Below are 7135 nucleotides of genomic sequence, written 5' to 3'. Positions count from 1 at the left end.
ATATGTGTGTGTATATATGTGTGTGTGTGTGTATATATGTGTGTATATATATATATATATATATATATATATATATATATATATATATATATATATATGTGTGTGTGTATATGTGTGTCTGTGTCTGTGTGTGTATGTATATATGTGTGTGTGTGTGTGTGTGTGTATGTGTATATATATATATATATATATATATATATATATATATGTGTGTGTGTGTGTGTGTGTGTGTGTGTGTGTATGTGTATATATTAGCTAGAGAATGGGGGCACTCAGAATATATATATATATATATATATATATATATATATATATATATATATATATATATAGTGTTATATAAAAGTGCTAACAGTCTCAAATAAATATTTAACACTTAAAGAGATAGGGTTCTATGTAAGGTAATATGAACCAAAGAAAGACAAGGTTGCACAGGGTAACACATTTAACCAATCGTTTATTGAAGAGGTTGTAAAGACACCGGATCGGCCTTCACTAAATCCACAATATTATATACCAGATACAAATGTAAAGCAGATGATAGTGCGTCAAAATTACATAGATATCAACCATATCCCCTACATGCTAGCATGTATTAAAGCTGGCCAGCAAACAGTCCGTATGGTAATCCGGGCTCTTAGTGTAATAAACATGCTCTGGTTAACTGAAACAGGTACCGTCCCTTTACTCTGCTACTATCCGGGCACTTGAGTGTGAATACACGCTCCGGTAGCTAGATGTAAGTCTGGTCTCCTTTGAATAAAGCAGGACTGAAAAAGGATTTCTAGCTGGACAGCGTAATCAAAGCACAATGCTCATGGGGTAATACCAGTTGCAAGACTTAAACCCCACGGCTTACCTTCACCTTCCTGGATTCATGAGGTGGATGCCATTCTGCTTCAATTTACCTCCATGATCCTATATTCCTGTGTTGCTGATGCCGATGCGGGTCTTCACATGCTATACTCCGGTAAAGGTGGATGTTGTGAACAGGTTCAATCAGAGCTGCTTCACCTGATGGCGTTCTCCACGCTGCAAAGTTACCATCCAAACATTACGCGTTTCGCCCCTCCCCTTTCTGAGTTGGACTTGAGGCTTCGTCAGATGTATGATGTCCCCATACCTAGTGGTGTTTAAATACCAAATCTGATACATTGTTGCACATCCCTTATTGTTACATCTTAAAGGGACCCAACACCATTCTGACCTTTATCTGGTAATCTATATTCTACCTTAACATACATTATAAAGCACTCAAGAGGTGACACCAATACGTCGCCTAACTATTTACAATGATGATAACAACATATTCGTATTATACATATTTAAAACCAATGTGTGCATGGAGCATTTGCACACCTAATGCCACATATCACATATTCCACAAGACTTGTAAGTATACATTACATTATTCTTCATATTTAAACCAAGGATTCACAAAAAGCAGGCATATTCTATTTTTTCATTGAGGCCAATGGGGGACAATGTATTGAGTCTGTACATAATAATTGATCAATATTGCCCCCTCTCCTCTTGGGCCTAATATGTTTAATTCCTAGCACTTTTAATTGGGTAAAGTTAGAGATATGGAGCATTTGGAAGTGTCTAGCCACCGGGCTGTCTTGGTCATTGTACTTAATACTATCCCTATGCTCCCTAACTCTGTCTTTCAGGTAACGTGTCGTCTTCCCAACGTAAAATTTGAGACACGAGCAATGTAGAAGGTAAATCACATTCTTAGTATTACATACAATTCGTTCATTTATATAGTAGGTCTTATCTGAAAATTCAGTACAAAAATTTTATGATTTTTCAATAAATTTACAATACACACATCGGCCACAGGGTTGACAGCCTTTCACTGCTTGTGATTTAGTTAACCAATTTGTGGGAATTTCCTTCTGAAATTCACTGTGCACCAACCTGTCTTTTATACTTGGAGCCCTTTTGGCAGTCATTAATGGATATTCAGATATGTATCTTGCCACAGAGCTGTCACTGGACAATATATGTATCCCGTAGTTTATTCCAGTGTGAATTATATCTTGTAATTAATCGAATTTGATTCTTTTGAGTCTGTAATTCACTATTTCTATACAAAAGCTGACTTCTTGGTGTATGTCTGGCCCTTGTCCAGCCTTTGCGTATCTGCCTTCTTGAATATCCCCTTTTGTAAAAACCTTTTGGCCATTTCTGCTGCCTGTTCCTCAAAATCTGCCTCAGTGGAGCAACACTTTTTTAATCTTAAAAACTGTCCCACTGGTATCCCATTTTTAAGAGCTTCTGGGTGATGACTAGATGCGTGCAGCAGATTATTGGTTGCTGTCTCTTTACGATAAACTTTGGTTTGTAACATACCATTGTTTATGGTAATCTTCAAATCAAGAAATGTGGCCTCCTTTTCACTAATCTGATGTCAGATAAAGATTTCTGTTATTGCTATTGAGCTTTTCTACGAATTTACTCGCTGGCTCAATATTACCTTTCCACAACACCAAAATATCATCCAAAAATTTCAGCCATAGGGTGACAAATGCGCCTCCACCCATTGGTCCAAACCCTGGAAAACATCCAATGTTTACCAAATGCCAAGATGAAAACAGGCATAGGTCGGGGCGCATGCAGCCCCCATGGCTGTACCTCGCAATTGTCTGTAGTGTTTACCGTCAAACATAAATATATTGTTTGTCAATACAAATTCTAATTTAAGCACTAGGATAGTGTTGTCCCTGTATTCCTTTCCTTGCAGCATTAAAAAGTGTTTTGCTGCACTCAAACCCACATTATGTGGGATTGAGGAGTACAGTGACCCCACATCCAGCGTAAGAAGAAGCATATCTGAATCAATTGTTACTTTATCCAGTCTCCTCAGGACGTCCCCAGTATACTGCACATAAGAGGACAATTCAGTAAGGAAGGGTCGTAGAAATCAATGTATCTACTGACCCCTTCCGTGGATCCACCCATGCCAGACACTATAGGGCGTCCTGGGGGGTTCTTCATACTCTTGTGCAATTATGGTATGCAGTAGAAAGTGGGTTCAATGGGATATGCATATGTATATATATATATATATATATATATATATATATATATATATATATATATATATATATATATATATATATATATATATATATATATATATATATATATATAAGAAATAGCAGGTGTTCCAGCACTCCAACCTTGGTTAATTTTCACACACCTGGGTGCAGTCCTTAAAGGAACATATGGAACAATTCTTATTGAATGAAGGGCACTCTCAGGGTTTTTAGCATTTGCAAAACAAAGATATTTATTTCCAATTTCAACAAATCTTCATAGTCGACGTTTTGACCATAGCTGTTTAAATATTGTTTTGCTATATTTGGCGGTAGTAAGGTGTATTGGGTTGATATACCCTGTGGCATATACCTATTTCTACAAGAATAGTTATAATAGGGAGGTATATATTGATGGCATTGTTATGTTCTGTTTACATGTTATGAGATATGGCTATTGTTTAACATTAGTAATGGGCATAGACAATGCTCAGTAGTTTTGAAGCTTTTCATGATTACTATTATTTAGGGTTTTGGGCCTAAGAGTCCTGATTTTTATACTCGTTGTGGTACCATTCTGTTTTCTGCCCCGTTTAACGTAATAGCGTGTTTTTGATTTATTTCAAGTTCTGTAATAAGAGCACGTGTTTTAGTTTATGCTTGTATACATTTCTATGTTAGGCAGTTTGGCTTATTTTGGTACCTACCCTATGGAAGCTTCTCAGTATTCCCTTATTAGCCTGATCAGTTATCGATTGAAGGGGGTCTCTATCTGATTGTGTAATATGTTCGATTAAGTAGGTAGTGGTTTCTAATGTTCGGCTTGGTCACCATGGACTTGTACACAAGTTTATCCTTTTACATGATTTTATAATAATAAATAAGTGGTGTTGGGTGTATATATTTTCACGTTAGTTTGTAAACATGTGTTTGTATATATTGGTTGTTTTTTCTTTTATTCTACAGATGTTGTTTGTCTTGAGGAAGGCTTCTGTGAAAGCCGAAACGTCGACTATGAAGATTTGTTGAAATTGGAAATAAATATCTTTGTTTTGCAAATGCTAAAAACCCTGAGAGTGCCCTTCATTCAATAAGAATTGTTTTATTTATATATATATATATATATATATATATATATATATATATATATATATATATATATATATATATATATATATATATATGTGTGTGTCTAAATAATGATTCCATAATAATAATTATTGTGTTTTACTGTGTATTTACTGTAAATATATATCTGTATATAGAGATGAAATAAAAGAGGGAGCTCCAATAGTGAAGTAGATGAACATTGCACTTTATCGAATTTTTCACTTCATTGGATTAGTATTGTTTGATATATCTGTATATACCTATACCTGTATATCTATTCCTATAGATATTTTTATATATATATATATATATATATATATATATATATATATATATATATATATATATATATATATATATATATATATATATATATACATATTTTACATTAACATTATCAGATATATATGGAAATATATATTTATTAATAAAAATTACTTTTTTTCTATGTGAAGAATATATAAATGTAAAACATGTGCAATGCGTTTCATGTTTCGCAATGTAGGTCTAACTCAGTGTTGGGTTAGCACACATGAAAACTTCGTTTTCTTAAGGTGCATTATTGAAATATTAAATAAAAAATATTATTTGTAATTACTAAAAATTATTATAGATACTGTAAAAGATTAAAAAAAAATCCATAGAATACATAAATATTTTTTATAGTATCTATAATAATTTTTAATAATTATTAATATTTTTCATATTTTATAGTTACTATTTCAATAACGTGCTTTAAGTTAACTAAATTGTTATGTGCGAAACACAAAGCGCGTTCACCTTTCTATGTTCTTTACATAGAATTATTTTCTTTTATATATATATATATATATATATATATATATATATATATATATATATATATATATATATATATATATAATATGTTAACATAAAATATATATCTATACATCTATAGCAATAGATATACAAGTATAGGTATATACAGATATATACAGAAATAAATAAGTATTTATAATAAAAAAAAACATATTCCTGTATGTGAAGAACATTGGAATGTGAAATATAAATAACTCATGTCGGGTTACCACGTGAGCGATAAGTATTATGGTTTTTCTTCTACGCTCTCCATTGAAGTCTATGGGGTGAATGCGTAAGCACGGTCGCGATATCCTAAGTCCTAAAGTTAGCGCGCGTCAGGTTTTGCTCATGCGCAACACTTTTTTACTTTCAACCAACACATGCGCAATAAGATTACTTCTAACGTAGTTTACACTAAATAATGTGCCACTTCTAAGTGATAAGCTGTAATCTAATCGATATTTTAGATAGACTGTAATTGATCACTTCTAATAAAGAGATGCACTGTAATTTACTTTTTAATCTAGCCATTCTAATCCCCCATGCTCTGAACCCCCACTTCAAAACCCATTTATTTTTGTGAGCTAAAGGTTTGAACTGTTCTCCAATTAGTGTAGTAGCTACAAACAAAAGTGCAGTACAGCTAGAGTGCCATTTGGAGAACAGTTCAAACCGTTAGCACACCCAAAAAAAAAAGAGTTAGAAAGTGTTCTGTGACACTTTTTAACCAGAGCTCTGAGTTTGCGCTAATCTGACGCGCGTTACCTTACTTTCAACTTGTGATACGAGCGAAAAACCTGACTCACACAAACAGCCACAATAAACCCCTTTTCGCTCGTAGCCACTCATAATCTAGCCCGTAATATTTACCATCACTTTAAGGCAAAAGCAAAATGCTTAATCACCTACAGTTTTATAATGATTATAAAATAACAGAAAACAGGAGCGCTAAAAAGCTAAAGGTGTCTCTAAACGTGAATATAATAAAATAAAACCAGGTATATCCTGCAAATAAAGTGCTATCAAAAACAAAATCTAAATGAATTCAAAGTGCTATTCATTAATGGTGTGTATATACAGTAGAAAACGAAATACTTAATATTACAAGTTACAAAGGGTATCCCTTTAAACAGTACACTAGTGTTCTTAATATGTATAAGATACTGAGGTTGAAAAAAGAGACCAAATCTTACATTTAAAAAGGGACTATGCCAATTTAATATACTTCATAAAGCATAAAAGAACGATATTAGACAATTCTCTTAAAATGGTATAAATGCATAAAACTAACGGACGTCTCCGTTAAAAATAAAAATAAAACTCAGGTTGCCACCACATAAAAATATATATAGAGGAAGATCCGTTATTGTGGGCCAATGGAGCTAATAACAGTTCAAGTTGGAAAGACATCAGGAGTAAATTCCACAGTTCATACTCTAAGTTAGCGATCAACCGCAGGCTTACCCCCACACTGTGTGTGTTCTGAAGTCTCTGTGTTCAAAGTTACCGCCGTAGCGGGGTGACGTCACCTTTATGGGCGCTGTCCTCGATCGGCCTCCTGATTGGTCCTTTGTCGGAGCGGCTTTAGAAGGTAACTGAAATTTCCGCTACCAAAGTATCTGCTCTTAAGTGTATAACAACACGCAAGATACCTTTGAAGGAGTGATGTGTGAAAGAATTAGCTCTGTCCAAAATTTCAGTTACCTTCTAAAGCCTTTAGCTTTTTAGCGCTCCTGTTTTCTGTTATTTTATAGTACTATTTTCTGGCCTATATTAGGGACCTTTAGGTCTTTTCAGGAGTTTGGTGTATCACCCTGCGCTCATATTTAACCTTTGTTTTATAATGATTCTCTGCCTGTAAGTATTCTTCTGTAGACATATTAAATACAAATAGCACTCATTAAAAACTCCAAACGGCATTGCCCGCAAACGTGGAAATAAGAAAATGCTTATATTTTAAATGTAACCATCTCACTCTTAATGGAGGAGACCACAGTGCATTCAAACCAAATATGCAACTTTAAAGGGACAGTCTAGGCCAAAATAAACTTTCAGGATTCAGATAGAGCATGTAATTTTAAACAATTTTCCAATTTACTTTTATCACCAATTTTGCTTTGTTCTCTTGGTATTCTTAGTTGAAAGCTTAACCTAGGAGG

The sequence above is a fragment of the Bombina bombina genome, chromosome 5 (assembly GCF_027579735.1).
Source record: "Bombina bombina isolate aBomBom1 chromosome 5, aBomBom1.pri, whole genome shotgun sequence".
Taxonomy (NCBI): Eukaryota; Metazoa; Chordata; class Amphibia; order Anura; family Bombinatoridae; genus Bombina; species Bombina bombina.
Note: the sequence above shows the minus strand (reverse complement) of the source record.